The 24,302-nt window shown below is 52.5% G+C and overlaps 2 long non-coding RNA genes across 2 annotated transcripts; one reads left to right on the forward strand and one right to left on the reverse strand.

The window, feature by feature from the left end:
• Positions 1–406: 406 nt before the first annotated feature.
• On the reverse strand, positions 407–910 carry LOC148671993 (uncharacterized). The gene is made up of 2 exons (XR_015936671.1): positions 780–910; positions 407–687 (listed from the first exon to the last, which is right to left on the reverse strand). It is a non-coding gene; the product is annotated as an uncharacterized LOC148671993 (long non-coding RNA).
• LOC148671994 (uncharacterized) lies at positions 792–23,712 on the forward strand. The gene is made up of 2 exons (XR_015936669.1): positions 792–1,704; positions 23,234–23,712. It is a non-coding gene; the product is annotated as an uncharacterized LOC148671994 (long non-coding RNA).
• Positions 23,713–24,302: the final 590 nt, after the last annotated feature.

Below are 24,302 nucleotides of genomic sequence, written 5' to 3' on the forward strand. Positions count from 1 at the left end.
CTGGAGATATCTGACGGTGGGAGAACAGAGGGAGGCTTAGCGGGGGTCCAGAGCCCAGAGCCCAGACTGCTCCTGTAGTCTTCACACGGAATCGTGAATCTTCAGGAACTGGCAGTAGCTGAGGCCAGCCAGGCAGGAGTTCGCTACTGTTACCTGTGATTGTGTGTGTGTGTGAGTGTGTGAGTGTGAGTGTGTGAGAGAGAACCGATCCTGGTGTCTTGTCACCACTTCCAGCAGCAGCAGGAGAGCTGGAAACGCCTTCATGAGAGAAAGGGTTGTCTTATTGCCCTCATGACAGGCAGGCACAGCCCCTGCAGCTACGCGATGGGAAGAAACACTTCCCCTCTCAGCGGGCGGCTCTGCGTCCGAGTAAACTTCTCTCCCGATGTGCAGTAAGACAAAAAACTTTCTTCGTGGTTGTTAAGAGATTTTATTATTGCAATATAAAAGTTAAAGAAAAGAAAAAAAACACAATGCGGTCGAATTAACCAGCCTCATTAATTAATTATCAGAGTTCACTAATGACTCTCTGCCCTGAAGGCCAGGTTTCCAGGAGCCCGCAGTGCTTGACGAGCAGAGAGCGGAACCACACCGAGCTCAGCGGCAGACCGGTACTTGTATTTGTGTTGTATTCTTTGTTATTGTTAATTTTTACATTAAAAAACAATTCAAAAGCGACGCGGAGCTCTCGGGCGCCGCTTGAGTGACGTCACCGCTGTCCAATCAGCACAGGGCTCTCAGCAGGAGGCGGGAGACACGCGGCTCTTGTCCAATCACACAGCTCCAGTCCCGGGACACTTCCGGGAAATGTCCACTGGGCGGCGACAGAGAGGCACGAGTCTTTGGAGGCGGGTCTCACGGCGCTCATTAATCTCAAACCTGATTACACAAACCTTTCTTATTTTATCTCACTCTTAGCGTCGCGTACGCGTAGCCTTCATCGTGTTCTCCGTCCTTCGTTGCTCTGTTAATTCAGTCGGTGTAGCTTTTGTCTTGTTATACTGCAGTGTCTCTACGTGCACGTCCCCTAACTGGTGTATTTGAGTCTTCGACTTCTAATCAAACTGAAAAAATAAACGAGCCGCAGGTGTTTCAGGACGCAGAGCCCCTTCCTGGCTCTATGATCGGGTCATGTGTCGCTCACAGCACCTTCCTGTGCGCCGGAGACCCTCTGCGGTGAAATTGATCCTTACGATCAATAACACAGGCTGCAGGTGTCGATTCTTGAGGCGGGCGGAAGTGACGTCGCCCACTTGTACTCGTGGGCTCTCGGCTGCTCCTGCAGATCTGCTCTCGGTCGGAGAGGAGGGAGACACGGTCGCTCTGCTGTGTCGGCTGGAGGGAACGGAGCCCCTCAGGAGACGCTCCTGGGAGAGGAGAGACGCTGCGCTGGAAACCCACTTCTTGCCAAACTGCAGAGCCGCGCCTCTCCGGCACCTGTCCGGGAGGAAGGCGAGGGGAAACAGACACGGACCCCAAGCGTCACAGCGAAAAGACATTCGTGTGGAGGAAGGGAAGTTCGCGGAGCCTCTTCAGGTGTCGAGGAAGAGGGACAGACTGCAGATCTAGCAGTGCGAACACTGCTGTACCGAGAGCGACGGACGGAGTTCATGCTGTTGCAGAGCTGGGTTCCGCTTCATTCCAGTGAGTGTGAAACTAACTGAATGTACAGCCACACCCCCCCAGAAGAGTGATGTCGCGATGGTGAGTGTTGCTTATTTCAGTCCTGTGCAATTAGTGTAATTCTCTTAAGAAAGTGTGAGTGGTGTTACAGTGATCCTGCTGTCTGTGACTAGAGTCTCTAGGATGAGGGAGTGTGAGTGGTGTTACAGTGATCCTGCTGTCTGTGACTATAGAGTCTCTAGGATGAGGGGGTGTGGGTGGTGTTACAGTGATCCTGCTGTCTGTGACTCTATAGAGTCTCTAGGATGAGGAGTGTGAGTGGTGTTACAGTGATCCTGCTGTCTGTGACTATAGAGTCTCTAGGATGAGGGGTGTGAGTGGTGTTACAGTGATCCTGCTGTCTGTGACTATAGAGTCTCTAGGATGAGGGAGTGTGAGTGGTGTTACAGTGATCCTGCTGTCTGTGACTATAGAGTCTCTAGGATGAGGGGGTGTGGGTGGTGTTACAGTGATCCTGCTGTCTGTGACTCTATAGAGTCTCTAGGATGAGGAGTGTGAGTGGTGTTACAGTGATCCTGCTGTCTGTGACTATAGAGTCTCTAGGATGAGGGGGTGTGAGTGGTGTTACAGTGATCCTGCTGTCTGTGACTCTATAGAGTCTCTAGGATGAGGGGGTGTGAGTGGTGTTACAGTGATCCTGCTGTCTGTGACTCTATAGAGTCTCTAGGATGAGGAGTGTGAGTGGTGTTACAGTGATCCTGCTGTCTGACTCTATAGAGTCTCTAGGATGAGGGGGTGTGGGTGGTGTTACAGTGATCCTGCTGTCTGTGACTCTATAGAGTCTCTAGGATGAGGGGGTGTGGGTGGTGTTACAGTGATCCTGCTGTCGGTGACTCTATAGAGTCTCTAGGATGAGGGAGTGTGAGTGGTGTTACAGTGATCCTGCTGTCTGTGACTCTATAGAGTCTCTAGGATGAGGAGTGTGAGTGGTGTTACAGTGATCCTGCTGTCTGTGACTCTATAGAGTCTCTAGGATGAGGGGGTGTGAGTGGTGTTACAGTGATCCTGCTGTCTGTCACTCTATAGAGTCTCTAGGATGAGGGGGTGTGGGTGGTGTTACAGTGATCCTGCTGTCTGTGACTCTATAGAGTCTCTAGGATGAGGAGTGTGAGTGGTGTTACAATGATCCTGCTGTCTGTGACTATAGAGTCTCTAGGATGAGGGAGTGTGGGTGGTGTTACAGTGATCCTGCTGTCTGTGACTCTATAGAGTCTCTAGGATGAGGGGGTGTGAGTGGTGTTACAGTGATCCTGCTGTCTGTGACTCTATAGAGTCTCTAGGATGAGGGGGTGTGGGTGGTGTTACAGTGATCCTGCTGTCTGTGACTCTATAGAGTCTCTAGGATGAGGGAGTGTGGGTGGTGTTACAGTGATCCTGCTGTCTGTGACTATAGAGTCTCTAGGATGAGGGGGTGTGAGTGGTGTTACAGTGATCCTGCTGTCTGTGACTCTATAGAGTCTCTAGGATGAGGAGTGTGGGTGGTGTTACAGTGATCCTGCTGTCTGTGACTATAGAGTCTCTAGGATGAGGGGGTGTGAGTGGTGTTACAGTGATCCTGCTGTCTGTGACTATAGAGTCTCTAGGATGAGGGGGTGTGAGTGGTGTTACAGTGATCCTGCTGTCTGTGACTATAGAGTCTCTAGGATGAGGGGGTGTGGGTGGTGTTACAGTGATCCTGCTGTCTGTGACTCTATAGAGTCTCTAGGATGAGGGGTGTGAGTGGTGTTACAGTGATCCTGCTGTCTGTGACTATAGAGTCTCTAGGATGAGGGGGTGTGGGTGGTGTTACAGTGATCCTGCTGTCTGTGACTATAGAGTCTCTAGGATGAGGAGTGTGAGTGGTGTTACAGTGATCCTGCTGTCTGTGACTCTATAGAGTCTCTAGGATGAGGGGTGTGAGTGGTGTTACAGAGATCCTGCTGTCTGTGACTCTATAGAGTCTCTAGGATGAGGGGGTGTGAGTGGTGTTACAGTGATCCTGCTGTCTGTGACTCTATAGAGTCTCTAGGATGAGGAGTGTGAGTGGTGTTACAGTGATCCTGCTGTCTGTGACTATAGAGTCTCTAGGATGAGGAGTGTGAGTGGTGTTACAGTGATCCTGCTGTCTGTGACTCTATAGAGTCTCTAGGATGAGGGAGTGTGGGTGGTGTTACAGTGATCCTGCTGTCTGTGACTCTATAGAGTCTCTAGGATGAGGGAGTGTGAGTGGTGTTACAGTGATCCTGCTGTCTGTGACTCTATAGAGTCTCTAGGATGAGGAGTGTGGGTGGTGTTACAGTGATCCTGCTGTCTGTGACTCTATAGTCTCTAGGATGAGGGAGTGTGAGTGGTGTTACAGTGATCCTGCTGTCTGTGACTCTATAGAGTCTCTAGGATGAGGAGTGTGAGTGGTGTTACAGTGATCCTGCTGTCTGTGACTCTATAGAGTCTCTAGGATGAGGGAGTGTGAGTGGTGTTACAGTGATCCTGCTGTCTGTGACTCTATAGAGTCTCTAGGATGAGTGGGTGTGGGTGGTGTTACAGTGATCCTGCTGTCTGTGACTCTATAGAGTCTCTAGGATGAGGGGGTGTGGGTGGTGTTACAGTGATCCTGCTGTCTGTGACTCTATAGAGTCTCTAGGATGAGGGAGTGTGAGTGGTGTTACAGTGATCCTGCTGTCTGTGACTCTATAGAGTCTCTAGGATGAGGGGGTGTGGGTGGTGTTACAGTGATCCTGCTGTCTGTGACTCTATAGAGTCTCTAGGATGAGGGAGTGTGGGTGGTGTTACAGTGATCCTGCTGTCTGTGACTCTATAGAGTCTCTAGGATGAGGAGTGTGAGTGGTGTTACAGCGATCCTACTGTCTGTGACTCTATAGAGTCTCTAGGATGAGGGGGTGTGGGTGGTGTTACAGCGATCCTGCTGTCTGTGACTCTATAGAGTCTCTAGGATGAGGGGGTGTGAGTGGTGTTACAGTGATCCTGCTGTCTGTGACTATAGAGTCTCTAGGATGAGGGGTGTGGGTGGTGTTACAGTGATCCTGCTGTCTGTGACTCTATAGAGTCTCTAGGATGAGGGGTGTGAGTGGTGTTACAGTGATCCTGCTGTCTGTCACTCTATAGAGTCTCTAGGATGAGGGAGTGTGAGTGGTGTTACAGTGATCCTGCTGTCTGTGACTCTATAGAGTCTCTAGGATGAGGGGGTGTGAGTGGTGTTACAGTGATCCTGCTGTCTGTGACTATAGAGTCTCTAGGATGAGGAGTGTGAGTGGTGTTACAGTGATCCTGCTGTCTGTGACTATAGAGTCTCTAGGATGAGGTGGTGTGAGTGGTGTTACAGTGATCCTGCTGTCTGTCACTCTATAGAGTCTCTAGGATGAGGGGGTGTGAGTGGTGTTACAGTGATCCTGCTGTCTGTGACTCTATAGAGTCTCTAGGATGAGGGGTGTGAGTGGTGTTACAGTGATCCTGCTGTCTGTGACTCTATAGAGTCTCTATGATGAGGGGGTGTGAGTGGTGTTACAGTGATCCTGCTGTCTGTGACTCTATAGAGTCTCTAGGATGAGGTGGTGTGAGTGGTGTTACAGTGATCCTGCTGTCTGTGACTATAGAGTCTCTAGGATGAGGTGGTGTGAGTGGTGTTACAGTGATCCTGCTGTCTGTGACTCTATAGAGTCTCTAGGATGAGGAGTGTGAGTGGTGTTACAGTGATCCTGCTGTCTGTGACTCTATAGAGTCTCTAGGATGAGGGGGTGTGAGTGGTGTTACAGTGATCCTGCTGTCTGACTCTATAGAGTCTCTAGGATGAGGGGGTGTGGGTGGTGTTACAGTGATCCTGCTGTCTGTGACTCTATAGAGTCTCTAGGATGAGGGGGTGTGAGTGGTGTTACAGTGATCCTGCTGTCTGTGACTCTATAGAGTCTCTAGGATGAGGAGTGTGGGTGGTGTTACAGTGATCCTGCTGTCTGTGACTCTATAGAGTCTCTAGGATGAGGGAGTGTGAGTGGTGTTACAGTGATCCTGCTGTCTGTGACTATAGAGTCTCTAGGATGAGGGGTGGTGGGTGGTGTTACATTGATCCTGCTGTCTGTGACTCTATAGAGTCTCTAGGATGAGGGGTGTGAGTGGTGTTACAGTGATCCTGCTGTCTGTGACTATAGAGTCTCTAGGATGAGGGAGTGTGAGTGGTGTTACAGTGATCCTGCTGTCTGTGACTCTATAGAGTCTCTAGGATGAGGAGTGTGAGTGGTGTTACAGTGATCCTGCTGTCTGTGACTCTATAGAGTCTCTAGGATGAGGAGTGTGAGTGGTGTTACAGTGATCCTGCTGTCTGTGACTCTATAGAGTCTCTAGGATGAGGAGTGTGAGTGGTGTTACAGTGATCCTGCTGTCTGTGACTCTATAGAGTCTCTAGGATGAGGGGGTGTGGGTGGTGTTACAGTGATCCTGCTGTCTGTGACTCTATAGAGTCTCTAGGATGAGGGAGTGTGGGTGGTGTTACAGTGATCCTGCTGTCTGTGACTATAGAGTCTCTAGGATGAGGGGTGTGAGTGGTGTTACAGTGATCCTGCTGTCTGTGACTCTATAGAGTCTCTAGGATGAGGGAGTGTGAGTGGTGTTACAGTGATCCTGCTGTCTGTGACTCTATAGAGTCTCTAGGATGAGGGATGTGAGTGGTGTTACAGTGATCCTGCTGTCTGTGACTCTATAGAGTCTCTAGGATGAGGAGTGTGAGTGGTGTTACAGTGATCCTGCTGTCTGTGACTCTATAGAGTCTCTAGGATGAGGGGGTGTGGGTGGTGTTACAGTGATCCTGCTGTCTGTGACTCTATAGAGTCTCTAGGATGAGGGGGTGTGGGTGGTGTTACAGTGATCCTGCTGTCTGTGACTCTATAGAGTCTCTAGGATGAGGGGGTGTGAGTGGTGTTACAATAATCCTGCTGTCTGTGACTCTATAGAGTCTCTAGGATGAGGGGGTGTGAGTGGTGTTACAATAATCCTGCTGTCTGTGACTCTATAGAGTCTCTAGGATGAGGGGGTGTGAGTGGTGTTACAGTGATCCTGCTGTCTGTGACTCTATAGAGTCTCTAGGATGAGGGGGTGTGAGTGGTGTTACAGTGATCCTGCTGTCTGTGACTCTATAGAGTCTCTAGGATGAGGGGGTGTGAGTGGTGTTACAGTGATCCTGCTGTCTGTGACTCTATAGAGTCTCTAGGATGAGGGAGTGTGGGTGGTGTTACAGTGATCCTGCTGTCTGTGACTCTATAGAGTCTCTAGGATGAGGGAGTGTGAGTGGTGTTACAGTGATCCTGCTGTCTGTGACTCTATAGAGTCTCTAGGATGAGGAGTGTGGGTGGTGTTACAGTGATCCTGCTGTCTGTGACTCTATAGAGTCTATAGGATGAGGGAGTGTGAGTGGTGTTACAGTGATCCTGCTGTCTGTGACTCTATAGTCTCTAGGATGAGGGAGTGTGAGTGGTGTTACAGTGATCCTGCTGTCTGTGACTCTATAGAGTCTCTAGGATGAGGAGTGTGAGTGGTGTTACAGTGATCCTGCTGTCTGTGACTCTATAGAGTCTCTAGGATGAGGGGTGTGAGTGGTGTTACAATGATCCTGCTGTCTGTGACTCTATAGAGTCTCTAGGATGAGGGGGTGTGGGTGGTGTTACAGTGATCCTGCTGTTTGTGACTCTATAGAGTCTCTAGGATGAGGGGTGTGAGTGGTGTTACAGTGATCCTGCTGTCTGTGACTCTATAGAGTCTCTAGGATGAGGGAGTGTGAGTGGTGTTACAGTGATCCTGCTGTCTGTGACTCTATAGAGTCTCTAGGATGAGGGGTGTGAGTGGTGTTACAGTGATCCTGCTGTCTGTGACTCTATAGAGTCTCTAGGATGAGGGGTGTGAGTGGTGTTACAGTGATCCTGCTGTCTGTGACTCTATAGAGTCTCTAGGATGAGGGAGTGTGAGTGGTGTTACAGTGATCCTGCTGTCTGTGACTCTATAGAGTCTCTAGGATGAGGGGGTGTGAGTGGTGTTACAGTGATCCTGCTGTCTGTGACTCTATAGAGTCTCTAGGATGAGGGGTGTGAGTGGTGTTACAGTGATCCTGCTGTCTGTGACTCTATAGAGTCTCTAGGATGAGGAGTGTGAGTGGTGTTACAGTGATCCTGCTGTCTGTGACTCTATAGAGTCTCTAGGATGAGGAATGTGAGTGGTGTTACAGTGATCCTGCTGTCTGTGACTCTATAGAGTCTCTAGGATGAGGGGGTGTGGGTGGTGTTACAGTGATCCTGCTGTCTGTGACTCTATAGAGTCTCTAGGATGAGGAGTGTGAGTGGTGTTACAGTGATCCTGCTGTCTGTGACTCTATAGAGTCTCTAGGATGAGGAGTGTGAGTGGTGTTACAGTGATCCTGCTGTCTGTGACTCTATAGAGTCTCTAGGATGAGGGGGTGTGAGTGGTGTTACAGTGATCCTGCTGTCTGTGACTCTATAGAGTCTCTAGGATGAGGGGGTGTGAGTGGTGTTACAGTGATCCTGCTGTCTGTGACTCTATAGAGTCTCTAGGATGAGGGGGTGTGGGTGGTGTTACAGTGATCCTGCTGTCTGTGACTATAGAGTCTCTAGGATGAGGGGTGTGAGTGGTGTTACAGTGATCCTGCTGTCTGTGACTCTATAGAGTCTCTAGGATGAGGGGGTGTGGGTGGTGTTACAGTGATCCTGCTGTCTGTGACTCTATAGAGTCTCTAGGATGAGGGGGTGTGGGTGGTGTTACAGTGATCCTGCTGTCGGTGACTCTATAGAGTCTCTAGGATGAGGGGTGTGAGTGGTGTTACAGTGATCCTGCTGTCTGTGACTCTATAGTCTCTAGGATGAGGGAGTGTGAGTGGTGTTACAGTGATCCTGCTGTCTGTGACTCTATAGAGTCTCTAGGATGAGGAGTGTGAGTGGTGTTACAGCGATCCTGCTGTCTGTCACTCTATAGAGTCTCTAGGATGAGGGGTGTGGGTGGTGTTACAGTGATCCTGCTGTCTGTGACTCTATAGAGTCTCTAGGATGAGGGGTGTGAGTGGTGTTACAGTGATCCTGCTGTCTGTGACTCTATAGTCTCTAGGATGAGGGGGTGTGGGTGGTGTTACAGTGATCCTGCTGTCTGTGACTCTATAGAGTCTCTAGGATGAGGGGTGTGAGTGGTGTTACAGTGATCCTGCTGTCTGTGACTCTATAGAGTCTCTAGGATGAGGGAGTGTGAGTGGTGTTACAGTGATCCTGCTGTCTGTGACTCTATAGAGTCTCTAGGATGAGGGGGTGTGGGTGGTGTTACAGTGATCCTGCTGTCTGTGACTCTATAGAGTCTCTAGGATGAGGGGGTGTGGGTGGTGTTACAGTGATCCTGCTGTCTGTGACTATAGAGTCTCTAGGATGAGGGAGTGTGAGTGGTGTTACAATGATCCTGCTGTCTGTGACTCTATAGAGTCTCTAGGATGAGGAGTGTGAGTGGTGTTACAGTGATCCTGCTGTCTGTGACTCTATAGAGTCTCTAGGATGAGGGGGTGTGGGTGGTGTTACAGTGATCCTGCTGTCTGTGACTCTATAGAGTCTCTAGGATGAGGAGTGTGAGTGGTGTTACAGTGATCCTGCTGTCTGTGACTATAGAGTCTCTAGGATGAGGGGGTGTGAGTGGTGTTACAGTGATCCTGCTGTCTGTGACTCTATAGAGTCTCTAGGATGAGGGGATGTGAGTGGTGTTACAGTGATCCTGCTGTCTGTCACTCTATAGAGTCTCTAGGATGAGGGGGTGTGGGTGGTGTTACAGTGATCCTGCTGTCTGTGACTCTATAGAGTCTCTAGGATGAGGGGGTGTGGGTGGTGTTACAGTGATCCTGCTGTCTGTGACTCTATAGAGTCTCTAGGATGAGGGGGTGTGAGTGGTGTTACAGTGATCCTGCTGTCTGTGACTCTATAGAGTCTCTAGGATGAGGGGTGTGAGTGGTGTTACAGTGATCCTGCTGTCTGTGACTCTATAGAGTCTCTAGGATGAGGGAGTGTGGGTGGTGTTACAGTGATCCTGCTGTCTGTGACTCTATAGAGTCTCTAGGATGAGGGAGTGTGAGTGGTGTTACAGTGATCCTGCTGTCTGTGACTCTATAGAGTCTCTAGGATGAGGGAGTGTGAGTGGTGTTACAGTGATCCTGCTGTCTGTGACTCTATAGAGTCTCTAGGATGAGGAGTGTGGGTGGTGTTACAGTGATCCTGCTGTCTGTGACTCTATAGAGTCTCTAGGATGAGGGGGTGTGGGTGGTGTTACAGTGATCCTGCTGTCTGTGACTCTATAGAGTCTCTAGGATGAGGGGGTGTGGGTGGTGTTACAGTGATCCTGCTGTCTGTGACTATAGAGTCTCTAGGATGAGGGAGTGTGAGTGGTGTTACAGTGATCCTGCTGTCTGTGACTCTAGAGTCTCTAGGAAGAGGGGGTGTGAGTGGTGTTACAGTGATCCTGCTGTCTGTGACTCTATAGAGTCTCTAGGATGAGGGGGTGTGAGTGGTGTTACAGTGATCCTGCTGTCTGTCACTCTATAGAGTCTCTAGGATGAGGGGGTGTGAGTGGTGTTACAGTGATCCTGCTGTCTGTGACTCTATAGAGTCTCTAGGATGAGGAGTGTGAGTGGTGTTACAGTTATCCTGCTGTCTGTGACTCTATAGTCTCTAGGATGAGGGGGTGTGAGTGGTGTTACAGTGATCCTGCTGTCTGTGACTATAGAGTCTCTAGGATGAGGAGTGTGAGTGGTGTTACAGTGATCCTGCTGTCTGTGACTCTATAGAGTCTCTAGGATGAGGAGTGTGAGTGGTGTTACAGTGATCCTGCTGTCTGTGACTCTATAGAGTCTCTAGGATGAGGGGTGTGAGTGCTGTTACAGTGATCCTGCTGTCTGACTCTATAGAGTCTCTAGGATGAGGGAGTGTGAGTGGTGTTACAGTGATCCTGCTGTCTGTGACTATAGAGTCTCTAGGATGAGGAGTGTGAGTGGTGTTACAGTGATCCTGCTGTCTGTGACTCTATAGAGTCTCTAGGATGAGGAGTGTGAGTGGTGTTACAGTGATCCTGCTGTCTGTGACTCTATAGAGTCTCTAGGATGAGGGGTGGTGGGTGGTGTTACAGTGATCCTGCTGTCTGTGACTCTATAGAGTCTCTAGGATGAGGGGGTGTGAGTGGTGTTACAGTGATCCTGCTGTCTGTGACTCTATAGAGTCTCTAGGATGAGGGAGTGTGGGTGGTGTTACAGTGATCCTGCTGTCTGTGACTCTATAGAGTCTCTAGGATGAGGGGGTGTGAGTGGTGTTACAGTGATCCTGCTGTCTGTGACTCTATAGAGTCTCTAGGATGAGGAGTGTGGGTGGTGTTACAGTGATCCTGCTGTCTGTGACTCTATAGAGTCTCTAGGATGAGGGGGTGTGGGTGGTGTTACAGTGATCCTGCTGTCTGTGACTCTATAGAGTCTCTAGGATGAGGGGGTGTGGGTGGTGTTACAGTGATCCTGCTGTCTGTGACTATAGAGTCTCTAGGATGAGGGAGTGTGAGTGGTGTTACAGTGATCCTGCTGTCTGTGACTCTAGAGTCTCTAGGAAGAGGGGGTGTGAGTGGTGTTACAGTGATCCTGCTGTCTGTGACTCTATAGAGTCTCTAGGATGAGGGGGTGTGAGTGGTGTTACAGTGATCCTGCTGTCTGTCACTCTATAGAGTCTCTAGGATGAGGGGGTGTGAGTGGTGTTACAGTGATCCTGCTGTCTGTGACTCTATAGAGTCTCTAGGATGAGGAGTGTGAGTGGTGTTACAGTGATCCTGCTGTCTGTGACTCTATAGTCTCTAGGATGAGGGGGTGTGAGTGGTGTTACAGTGATCCTGCTGTCTGTGACTATAGAGTCTCTAGGATGAGGAGTGTGAGTGGTGTTACAGTGATCCTGCTGTCTGTGACTCTATAGAGTCTCTAGGATGAGGAGTGTGAGTGGTGTTACAGTGATCCTGCTGTCTGTGACTCTATAGAGTCTCTAGGATGAGGGGTGTGAGTGCTGTTACAGTGATCCTGCTGTCTGACTCTATAGAGTCTCTAGGATGAGGGAGTGTGAGTGGTGTTACAGTGATCCTGCTGTCTGTGACTATAGAGTCTCTAGGATGAGGAGTGTGAGTGGTGTTACAGTGATCCTGCTGTCTGTGACTCTATAGAGTCTCTAGGATGAGGAGTGTGAGTGGTGTTACAGTGATCCTGCTGTCTGTGACTCTATAGAGTCTCTAGGATGAGGGGTGGTGGGTGGTGTTACAGTGATCCTGCTGTCTGTGACTCTATAGAGTCTCTAGGATGAGGGGGTGTGAGTGGTGTTACAGTGATCCTGCTGTCTGTGACTCTATAGAGTCTCTAGGATGAGGGAGTGTGGGTGGTGTTACAGTGATCCTGCTGTCTGTGACTCTATAGAGTCTCTAGGATGAGGGGGTGTGAGTGGTGTTACAGTGATCCTGCTGTCTGTGACTCTATAGAGTCTCTAGGATGAGGGAGTGTGAGTGGTGTTACAGTGATCCTGCTGTCTGTGACTCTATAGAGTCTCTAGGATGAGGGAGTGTGGGTGGTGTTACAGTGATCCTGCTGTCTGTGACTATAGAGTCTCTAGGATGAGGAGTGTGAGTGGTGTTACAGTGATCCTGCTGTCTGTGACTCTATAGAGTCTCTAGGATGAGGGGGTGTGAGTGGTGTTACAGTGATCCTGCTGTCTGTGACTCTATAGATTCTCTAGGATGAGGGGGTGTGAGTGGTGTTACAGTGATCCTGCTGTCTGTGACTCTATAGAGTCTCTAGGATGAGGGAGTGTGGGTGGTGTTACAGTGATCCTGCTGTCTGTGACTCTATAGAGTCTCTAGGATGAGGGGGTGTGAGTGGTGTTACAGTGATCCTGCTGTCTGTGACTCTATAGAGTCTCTAGGATGAGGGGTGGTGGGTGGTGTTACAGTGATCCTGCTGTCTGTGACTCTATAGAGTCTCTAGGATGAGGAGTGTGAGTGGTGTTACAGTGATCCTGCTGTCTGTGACTCTATAGAGTCTCTAGGATGAGGGGGTGTGAGTGGTGTTACAGTGATCCTGCTGTCTGTGACTCTATAGAGTCTCTAGGATGAGGGGTGTGAGTGGTGTTACAGTGATCCTGCTGTCTGTGACTATAGAGTCTCTAGGATGAGGGAGTGTGAGTGGTGTTACAGTGATCCTGCTGTCTGTGACTCTATAGAGTCTCTAGGATGAGGGGGTGTGGGTGGTGTTACAGTGATCCTGCTGTCTGTGACTCTATAGAGTCTCTAGGATGAGGGGGTGTGGGTGGTGTTACAGTGATCCTGCTGTCTGTGACTATAGAGTCTCTAGGATGAGGGAGTGTGAGTGGTGTTACAGTGATCCTGCTGTCTGTGACTCTAGAGTCTCTAGGAAGAGGGGGTGTGAGTGGTGTTACAGTGATCCTGCTGTCTGTGACTCTATAGAGTCTCTAGGATGAGGGGTGTGAGTGGTGTTACAGTGATCCTGCTGTCTGTGACTATAGAGTCTCTAGGATGAGGGAGTGTGAGTGGTGTTACAGTGATCCTGCTGTCTGTGACTCTATAGAGTCTCTAGGATGAGGGGGTGTGGGTGGTGTTACAGTGATCCTGCTGTCTGTGACTCTATAGAGTCTCTAGGATGAGGGGGTGTGGGTGGTGTTACAGTGATCCTGCTGTCTGTGACTATAGAGTCTCTAGGATGAGGGAGTGTGAGTGGTGTTACAGTGATCCTGCTGTCTGTGACTCTAGAGTCTCTAGGAAGAGGGGGTGTGAGTGGTGTTACAGTGATCCTGCTGTCTGTGACTCTATAGAGTCTCTAGGATGAGGGGGTGTGAGTGGTGTTACAGTGATCCTGCTGTCTGTCACTCTATAGAGTCTCTAGGATGAGGGGGTGTGAGTGGTGTTACAGTGATCCTGCTGTCTGTGACTCTATAGAGTCTCTAGGATGAGGAGTGTGAGTGGTGTTACAGTGATCCTGCTGTCTGTGACTCTATAGTCTCTAGGATGAGGGGGTGTGAGTGGTGTTACAGTGATCCTGCTGTCTGTGACTATAGAGTCTCTAGGATGAGGAGTGTGAGTGGTGTTACAGTGATTCTGCTGTCTGTGACTCTATAGAGTCTCTAGGATGAGGAGTGTGAGTGGTGTTACAGTGATCCTGCTGTCTGTGACTCTATAGAGTCTCTAGGATGAGGGGTGTGAGTGGTGTTACAGTGATCCTGCTGTCTGACTCTATAGAGTCTCTAGGATGAGGAGTGTGAGTGGTGTTACAGTGATCCTGCTGTCTGTGACTCTATAGAGTCTCTAGGATGAGGAGTGTGAGTGGTGTTACAGTGATCCTGCTGTCTGTGACTCTATAGAGTCTCTAGGATGAGGGGTGGTGGGTGGTGTTACAGTGATCCTGCTGTCTGTGACTCTATAGAGTCTCTAGGATGAGGGGGTGTGAGTGGTGTTACAGTGATCCTGCTGTCTGTGACTCTATAGAGTCTCTAGGATGAGGGAGTGTGGGTGGTGTTACAGTGATCCTGCTGTCTGTGACTCTATAGAGTCTCTAGGATGAGGGGGTGTGAGTGGTGTTACAGTGATCCTGCTGTCTGTGACTCTATAGAGTCTCTAGGATGAGGGAGTGTGAGTGGTGTTACAGTGATCCTGCTGTCTGTGACTCTATAGAGTCTCTAGGATGAGGGAGTGTGGGTGGTGTTACAGTGATCCTGCTGTCTGTGACTATAGAGTCTCTAGGATGAGGAGTGTGAGTGGTGTTACAGTGATCCTGCTGTCTGTGACTCTATAGAGTCTCTAGGATGAGGGGGTGTGAGTGGTGTTACAGTGATCCTGCTGTCTGTGACTCTATAGATTCTCTAGGATGAGGGGGTGTGAGTGGTGTTACAGTGATCCTGCTGTCTGTGACTCTATAGAGTCTCTAGGATGAGGGAGTGTGAGTGGTGTTACAGTGATCCTGCTGTCTGTGACTCTATAGAGTCTCTAGGATGAGGGAGTGTGGGTGGTGTTACAGTGATCCTGCTGTCTGTGACTCTATAGAGTCTCTAGGATGAGGGGGTGTGAGTGGTGTTACAGTGATCCTGCTGTCTGTGACTCTATAGAGTCTCTAGGATGAGGGGGTGTGAGTGGTGTTACAGTGATCCTGCTGTCTGTGACTCTATAGAGTCTCTAGGATGAGGGGGTGTGAGTGGTGTTACAGTGATCCTGCTGTCTGTGACTCTATAGAGTCTCTAGGAAGAGGAGTGTGAGTGGTGTTACAGTGATCCTGCTGTCTGTGACTATAGAGTCTCTAGGATGAGGAGTGTGAGTGGTGTTACAGTGATCCTGCTGTCTGTGACTCTATAGAGTCTCTAGGATGAGGGAGTGTGGGTGGTGTTACAGTGATCCTGCTGTCTGTGACTCTATAGAGTCTCTAGGATGAGGGGGTGTGAGTGGTGTTACAGTGATCCTGCTGTCTGTGACTCTATAGAGTCTCTAGGATGAGGGAGTGTGAGTGGTGTTACAGTGATCCTGCTGTCTGTGACTCTATAGAGTCTCTAGGATGAGGGAGTGTGGGTGGTGTTACAGTGATCCTGCTGTCTGTGACTATAGAGTCTCTAGGATGAGGAGTGTGAGTGGTGTTACAGTGATCCTGCTGTCTGTGACTCTATAGAGTCTCTAGGATGAGGGGGTGTGAGTGGTGTTACAGTGATCCTGCTGTCTGTGACTCTATAGAGTCTCTAGGATGAGGGGGTGTGGGTGGTGTTACAGTGATCCTGCTGTCTGTGACTCTATAGAGTCTCTAGGATGAGGGGGTGTGGGTGGTGTTACAGTGATCCTGCTGTCTGTGACTCTATAGAGTCTCAAGGATGAGGAGTGTGAGTGGTGTTACAGTGATCCTGCTGTCTGTGACTCTATAGAGTCTCTAGGATGAGGGAGTGTGGGTGGTGTTACAGTGATCCTGCTGTCTGTGACTATAGAGTCTCTAGGATGAGGAGTGTGAGTGGTGTTACAGTGATCCTGCTGTCGGTGACTCTATAGAGTCTCTAGGATGAGGGGGTGTGGGTGGTGTTACAGTGATCCTGCTGTCTGTGACTCTATAGAGTCTCTAGGATGAGGGGTGGTGGGTGGTGTTACAGTGATCCTGCTGTCTGTGACTCTATAGAGTCTCTAGGATGAGGGGGTGTGAGTGGTGTTACAGTGATCCTGCTGTCTGTGACTCTATAGAGTCTCTAGGATGAGGAGTGTGAGTGGTGTTACAGTGATCCTGCTGTCTGTGACTCTATAGAGTCTCTAGGATGAGGGGTGTGAGTGGTGTTACAGTGATCCTGCTGTCTGACTCTATAGAGTCTCTAGGATGAGGGAGTGTGAGTGGTGTTACAGTGATCCTGCTGTCTGTGACTCTATAGAGTCTCTAGGATGAGGGAGTGTGGGTGGTGTTACAGTGATCCTGCTGTCTGTGACTCTATAGTCCCTAGGATGAGGGGGTGTGAGTGGTGTTACAGTGATCCTGCTGTCTGTGACTCTATAGAGTCTCTAGGATGAGGGAGTGTGGGTGGTGTTACAGTGATCCTGCTGTCTGTGACTCTATAGAGTCTCTAGGATGAGGGAGTGTGAGTGGTGTTACAGTGATCCTGCTGTCTGTGACTATAGAGTCTCTAGGATGAGGAGTGTGAGTGGTGTTACAGTGATCCTGCTGTCTGTGACTCTATAGAGTCTCTAGGATGAGGAGTGTGAGTGGTGTTACAGTGATCCTGCTGTCTGTGACTCTATAGAGTCTCTAGGATGAGGAGTGTGAGTGGTGTTACAGTGATCCTGCTGTCTGTGACTCTATAGAGTCTCTAGGATGAGGAGTGTGAGTGGTGTTACAGAGATCCTGCTGTCTGTGACTCTATAGAGTCTCTAGGATGAGGGGGTGTGGGCGGTGTTACAGTGATCCTGCTGTCTGACTCTATAGAGTCTCTAGGATGAGGAGTGTGAGTGGTGTTACAGCGATCCTGCTGTCTGTGACTCTATAGAGTCTCTAGGATGAGGGGGTGTGAGTGGTGTTACAGTGATCCTGCTGTCTGTGACTCTATAGAGTCTCTAGGATGAGGGAGTGTGAGTGGTGTTACAGTGATCCTGCTGTCTGTGACTCTATAGAGTCTCTAGGATGAGGGGGTGTGAGTGGTGTTACAGTGATCCTGCTGTCTGTGACTCTATAGAGTCTCTAGGATGAGGAGTGTGAGTGGTGTTACAGTGATCCTGCTGTCTGTGACTATAGAGTCTCTAGGATGAGGGGGTGTGAGTGGTGTTACAGTGATCCTGCTGTCTGTGACTCTATAGAGTCTCTAGGATGAGGAGTGTGAGTGGTGTTACAGTGATCCTGCTGTCTGTGACTATAGAGTCTCTAGGATGAGGGAGTGTGAGTGGTGTTACAGTGATCCTGCTGTCTGTGACTCTATAGAGTCTCTAGGATGAGGAGTGTGAGTGGTGTTACAATGATCCTGCTGTCTGTGACTCTATAGAGTCTCTAGGATGAGGGGGTGTGAGTGGTGTTAAAGTGATCCTGCTGACTGTGACTCTATAGAGTCTCTAGGATGAGGAGTGTGAGTGGTGTTACAATGATCCTGCTGTCTGTGACTCTATAGCCAGCTGAGGTACACAGAGCAGAGAGCCCACAGCCCCACACAGCCAGCTGAGGTACACAGAGCAGAGAGCCCACAGCCCCACACAGCTGAGGTACACAGAGCAGGGAGCCCACAGCCAGCTGAGGTACACAGAGCAGAGAGCCCACAGCCCCACACAGCTGAGGTACACAGAGCAGGGAGCCCACAGCCAGCTGAGGTACACAGAGCAGAGAGCCCACAGCCCCACACTGCTGAGGTACACAGAGCAGAGAGCCCACAGCCAGCTGAGGTACACAGAGCAGAGAGCCCACAGCCAGCTGAGGTACACAGAGCAGAGAGCCCACAGCCCCACACAGCTGAGGTACACAGAGCAGGGAGCCCACAGCCAGCTGAGGTACACAGAGCAGAGAGCCCACAGCCAGCTGAGGTACACAGAGCAGGGAGCCCACAGGCAGCTGAGGTACACAGAGCAGAGAGCCCACAGCCAGCTGAGGTACACAGAGCAGAGAGCCCACAGCCCCACACAGCTGAGGTACACAGAGCAGAGAGCCCACAGCCAGCTGAGGTACACAGAGCAGGGAGCCCACAGCCAGCTGAGGTACACAGAGCAGAGAGCCCACAGCCAGCTGAGGTATACAGAGCAGAGAGCCCACAGCCCCACACAGCTGAGGTACACAGAGCAGAGAGCCCACAGCCAGCTGAGGTACACAGAGCAGGGAGCCCACAGCCAGCTGAGGTACACAGAGCAGGGAGCCCACAGCCCCACACAGCTGAGGTACACAGAGCAGAGAGCCCACAGCCAGCTGAGGTACACAGAGCAGGGAGCCCACAGCCAGCTGAGGTACACAGAGCAGAGAGCCCACAGCCAGCTGAGGTACACAGAGCAGAGAGCCCACAGCCAGCTGAGGTATACAGAGCAGAGAGCCCACAGCCAGCTGAGGTACACAGAGCAGGGAGCCCACAGCCCCACACAGCTGAGGTACACAGAGCAGAGAGCCCACAGCCAGCTGAGGTACACAGAGCAGAGAGCCCACAGCCAGCTGAGGTACACAGAGCAGAGAGCCCACAGCCAGCTGAGGTATACAGAGCAGAGAGCCCACAGCCAGCTGAGGTACACAGAGCAGGGAGCCCACAGCCAGCTGAGGTACACAGAGCAGAGAGCCCACAGCCAGCTGAGGTACACAGAGCAGAGAGCCCACAGCCAGTTGAGGTACACAGAGCAGAGAGCCCACAGCCAGCTGAGGTACACAGAGCAGAGAGCCCACAGCCCCACACAGCTGAGGTACACAGAGCAGAGAGCCCACAGCCCCACACAGCTGAGGTACACAGAGCAGAGAGCCCACAGCCAGCTGAGGTACACAGAGCAGAGAGCCCACAGCCAGCTGAGGTACACAGAGCAGGGAGCCCACAGCCAGCTGAGGTACACAGAGCAGGGAGCCCACAGCCAGCTGAGGTACACAGAGCAGAGAGCCCACAGCCCCACACAGCTGAGGTACACAGAGCAGGGAGCCCACAGCCAGCTGAGGTACACAGAGCAGGGAGTCCACAGCCCCACACTGCTGAGGTACACAGAGCAGAGAGCCCACAGCCAGCTGAGGTACACAGAGCAGAGAGCCCACAGCCAGCTGAGGTACACAGAGCAGAGAGCCCACAGCCAGCTGAGGTACACAGAGCAGAGAGCCCACAGTCAGCTGAGGTACACAGAGCAGGGAGCCCACAGCCAGCTGAGGTACACAGAGCAGAGAGCCCACAGCCGGCTGAGGTACACAGAGCAGAGAGCCCACAGCCAGCTGAGGTACACAGAGCAGAGAGCCCACAGCCCCACACAGCTGAGGTACACAGAGCAGAGAGCCCACAGCAAGCTGAGGTACACAGAGCAGGGAGCCCACAGCCAGCTGAGGTACACAGAGCAGAGAGCCCACAGCCAGCTGAGGTACACAGAGCAGGGAGCCCACAGCCCCACACAGCTGAGGTACACAGAGCAGAGAGCCCACAGCCAGCTGAGGTACACAGAGCAGAGAGCCCACAGCCAGCTGAGGTACACAGAGCAGAGAGCCCACAGCCAGCTGAGGTATATAGAGCAGAGAGCCCACAGCCAGCTGAGGTACACAGAGCAGGGAGCCCACAGCCAGCTGAGGTACACAGAGCAGAGAGCCCACAGCCAGCTGAGGTACACAGAGCAGAGAGCCCACAGCCAGTTGAGGTACACAGAGCAGAGAGCCCACAGCCCCACACAGCTGAGGTACACAGAGCAGAGAGCCCACAGCAAGCTGAGGTACACAGAGCAGGGAGCCCACAGCCAGCTGAGGTACACAGAGCAGAGAGCCCACAGCCAGCTGAGGTACACAGAGCAGAGAGCCCACAGCCCCACACAGCTGAGGTACACAGAGCAGAGAGCCCACAGCAAGCTGAGGTACACAGAGCAGGGAGCCCACAGCCAGCTGAGGTACACAGAGCAGAGAGCCCACAGCCAGCTGAGGTACACAGAGCAGAGAGCCCACAGCCAGTTGAGATACACAGAGCAGAGAGCCCACAGCCAGCTGAGGTACACAGAGCAGAGAGCCCACAGCCCCACACAGCTGAGGTACACAGAGCAGAGAGCCCACAGCCAGCTGAGGTACACAGAGCAGGGAGCCCACAGCCAGCTGAGGTACACAGAGCAGAGAGCCCACAGCCAGCTGAGGTACACAGAGCAGAGAGCCCACAGCCAGCTGAGGTACACAGAGCAGGGAGCCCACAGCCCCACACAGCTGAGGTACACAGAGCAGAGAGCCCACAGCCAGCTGAGGTACACAGAGCAGAGAGCCCACAGCCAGTTGAGATACACAGAGCAGAGAGCCCACAGCCAGCTGAGGTACACAGAGCAGAGAGCCCACAGCCCCACACAGCTGAGGTACACAGAGCAGAGAGCCCACAGCCAGCTGAGGTACACAGAGCAGAGAGCCCACAGCCAGCTGAGGTACACAGAGCAGAGAGCCCACAGCCAGCTGAGGTACACAGAGCAGAGAGCCCACAGCCAGCTGAGGTACACAGAGCAGAGAGCCCACAGCCCCACACAGCTGAGGTACACAGAGCAGAGAGCCCACAGCCAGCTGAGGTACACAGAGCAGGGAGCCCACAGCCAGCTGAGGTACACAGAGCAGAGAGCCCACAGCCAGCTGAGGTACACAGAGCAGAGAGCCCACAGCCCCACACAGCTGAGGTACACAGAGCAGAGAGCCCACAGCCAGCTGAGGTACACAGAGCAGAGAGCCCACAGCCAGCTGAGGTACACAGAGCAGAGAGCCCACAGCCCCACACAGCTGAGGTACACAGAGCAGAGAGCCCACAGCAAGCTGAGGTACACAGAGCAGGGAGCCCACAGCCAGCTGAGGTACACAGAGCAGAGAGCCCACAGCCAGCTGAGGTACACAGAGCAGAGAGCCCACAGCCAGCTGAGGTACACAGAGCAGAGAGCCCACAGCCAGCTGAGGTACACAGAGCAGAGAGCCCACAGCCGGCTGAGGTACACAGAGCAGAGAGCCCACAGCCCCACACAGCTGAGGTACACAGAGCAGGGAGCCCACAGCCAGCTGAGGTACACAGAGCAGGGTTAGTGTGGGGGTATGTGACATGGGGAGGGAGGATGTGGGGGTACGGACTATGTGGTAGTGTGTGGGTATGGGTCATTGGGAGGGACAGTGTGGGGGTGCAAGTTGTGGGGAGAATGTGGGGGTACAGGCTATGTGGCAGTGTCGGGGTATGAGCTGTGTGGTAGTGTCGGGCTGAATGTTGGGGGCAGAGAATGTGGGGGTACAGGTTGTGTGGTAGTGTGGGGGTACAGTTTGTGGGGAGAATATGGTGTATGGTTGTGTGGGGGTACAGGCTGTGTTGTAGTATGGTGTGCATGTTGTGGGGCATTTCGGAGAGAATGTGGGGGTACGGGCGAAGGGGAAGGTGAGTCTTGGGGTACCCTCCGTTGGGAGGGAGAGACTGGGGTTACAGGCTGTGGGGTAATGTTGGGGTACGAGTTGTGGGGCAGTGGGGGTTTTGGGGAGATAATGTCGGTGTACAGGCTGTGTGGCAGTGTGGGGGTGCATGTTGTTGGGGTAAATGTGGGGGTACAGGCTGTGTGGGGGTACGTGTTGTGGGGAGAATGTGGGGGTACAGGCTGTGTGGGGGTACGTGTTGTGGGGAGAATGTGGGGGTACAGGCTGTGTGGGGGTGCACGTTGTGGGGAGAATGTGGGGGTACAGGCTGTGTGGGGGTGCACGTTGTGGGGAGAATGTGGGGGTACAGGCTGTGTGGGGGTATGTGCTGTGGGGAGAATGTGGGGGTACAGGCTGTGTGGGGGTACGTGTTGTGGGGAGAATGTGGGGGTACAGGCTGTGTGGGGGTACGTGTTGTGGGGAGAATGTGGGGGTACAGGCTGTGTGGGGGTACGTGTTGTGGGGAGAATGTGGGGGTACAGGCTGTGTGGGGGTACATGTTGTGGGGAGAATGTGGGGGTACAGGCTGTGTGGGGGTGCACTTTGTGGGGAGAATGTGGGGGTACAGGCTGTGTGGGGGTACGTGCTGTGGGGAGAATGTGGGGGTACAGGCTGTGTGGGGGTGCACTTTGTGGGGAGAATGTGGGGGTACAGGCTGTGTGGGGGTACGTGCTGTGGGGAGAATGTGGGGGTACGTGCTGTGGGGAGAATGTGGGGGTACAGGCTGTATGGCAGTGTGGGGGTACAGACTGTGCTCTAGTATGGTGCACATGTTGTGGGGCAGTGTAGAGAGAGACTGGGGGTCGGGTGACGAAGGTGGGGTATCAAGTTAGATGGGTGAGGTTACAGGCTGTGGGGTAGTGAGAGGGTACGGGCTGTGTGATGCTGGGGGTGCACATTGTGGGGAGAATAAGGGGGTACAGGTTGTGGGGAGAACGGAGTACAGGCTGTGTGGAGGGAGCGTATGGGGATGCACGCTGTGGGGAGAGAATGTGGGGGTACAGGCGACGAAGAAGGTGAGTCTTGGGGTACCATCCATTGGGAGGGAGAGGGTGGGGTTACAGGCTGTGGGGTAATGTTAGGGTACAGGTTGTGGGGCAGTGTGGTGGTACAGTTTGTGGGGTAATGGGGTGTTGGGCTATGGGTTGTGAGGAGGTGTGTGTGGGGGTACAGGTTGTGGGGTACTAGGGTGTTGGGGTACAGGTTGTGAGGAGGTGTGAGTGTGGGGGTACAGGTTGTGGGGTACTAGGGTGTTGGGCTTTGGGTTGTGAGGAGGTGTGAGTGTTGGGCACGGCTGTGAGGGTGGGGGTACGGGCTGTGAGGGGGTGTGAGGGTGGGGGTACGGGCTGTGGGGGGGTGTGGGGTATTAGGGTGTTGGGGTACGGGCTGTAAGGGTGGGGGTACGGGCTGTGTGGTGCTGTGGGGTACTAGGGTGTTGGGGTACAGGTTGTGAGGAGGTGTGAGTGTGGGGTACGGGCTGTGAGGGGGTGTGAGGGTGGGGGTACGGGCTGTGAGGAGGTGTGAGTGTTGGGGTACGGGCATTAAGGGTGGGGGTACGGGCTGTGTGGTGGTGTGGGGTACTAGTGTGTTGGGGTACAGGTTGTGAAGAGGTGTGAGTGTGGGGGTACGGGCTGTGTGGTGGTGTGGGGTACTAGGGTGTTGGGGTACAGGTTGTGAGGAGGTGTGAGTGTGGGAGACGGGGTGTGAGGGTGGGGGTACGGGTTGTGTGGGGTACTAGGGTGTTGGGGTACGGGCTGTGAGGAGGTGTGAGTGTTGGGGTACGGGCTGTAAGGGTGGGGGTACGGGCTGTGTGGTGGTGTGGGGTACTAGGGTGTTGGGGTACAGGTTGTGAGGAGGTGTGAGTGTGGGGTACGGGCTGTGAGACGGGGTGTCCTGTGCTCGGGGTCAGTGTTGCGGATCTTTCCCACACTGACCCCTCTCTCTGTCCTGCAGACGCTCCCCGCTGGCCGTCCCTGTCCTCCCTGCTGGACGACCTCTCCCTGGACACCTCTGACTCTGAGGACAGCCTGGGCCCCCCTTCCTACAGTCCGACTGACCAGACAGACGACCAGACAGACAGACAGAGGACTGACTCTGCTGGAGAACTTGACTGTTTGACTGTCTGAGCTGATACCAAGGACATTGTCCTCTATAGCGTGATAATTCTGTATCTTCATCATCATCACTGTTGAAAGACGTCTTCTGTGCTTCTACCCTACTGTTGTGAACAGGCCAGGGAGAACCGTGGGGGTCTGAGCTCTGCGCTGCCCCCTGGTGGTGCGTCCTGTCTGTCGACACCCCTCTCCCTCACTGGGGGGCAGTTTGAGCTGCGTTCGTATGTGAGACGTGGTTCTCGTGTGGTTTATCACTGTCTGTTCCTTGATCTCTGACGCTGGGAGGAGAGTTTATATATAAACTGGGTTTGAAACTCATCTGGGCTGCAGTCATTAATGGAAACCATAACACACACAGACACCCTGACCCACACACACACTCCCTCACACACTCACATACAGACACCCTGAGCCACACACACTCCCTCACACACTCACATACACAGACACCCTGAGCCACACCCACACTCCCTCACACACTCACATACACAGACACCCTGAGCCACACCCACACTCCCTCACACACTCACATACACACACACCCTGAGCCACACACACTCCCTCACACACTCACATACACACACACCCTGAGCCACACACACTCCCTCACACACTCACATACACAGACACCCTGAGCCACACACACTCCCTCACACACTCACATACACAGACACCCTGAGCCACACACACACTCCCTCACACACTCACATACACACACACCCTGACCCACACACACACTCCCTCACACACTCACATACACAGACACCCTGAGCCACACCCACACTCCCTCACACACTCACATACACACACACCCTGAGCCACACACACACACTCCCTCACACACTCACATACACAGACACCCTGAGCCACACACACTCCCTCACACACTCACATACACTGACACCCTG

The sequence above is a fragment of the Lepisosteus platostomus genome, chromosome 5 (genome assembly GCF_059453375.1).
Source record: "Lepisosteus platostomus isolate fLepPlt1 chromosome 5, fLepPlt1.hap1, whole genome shotgun sequence".
Classification (NCBI taxonomy): Eukaryota; Metazoa; Chordata; class Actinopteri; order Semionotiformes; family Lepisosteidae; genus Lepisosteus; species Lepisosteus platostomus.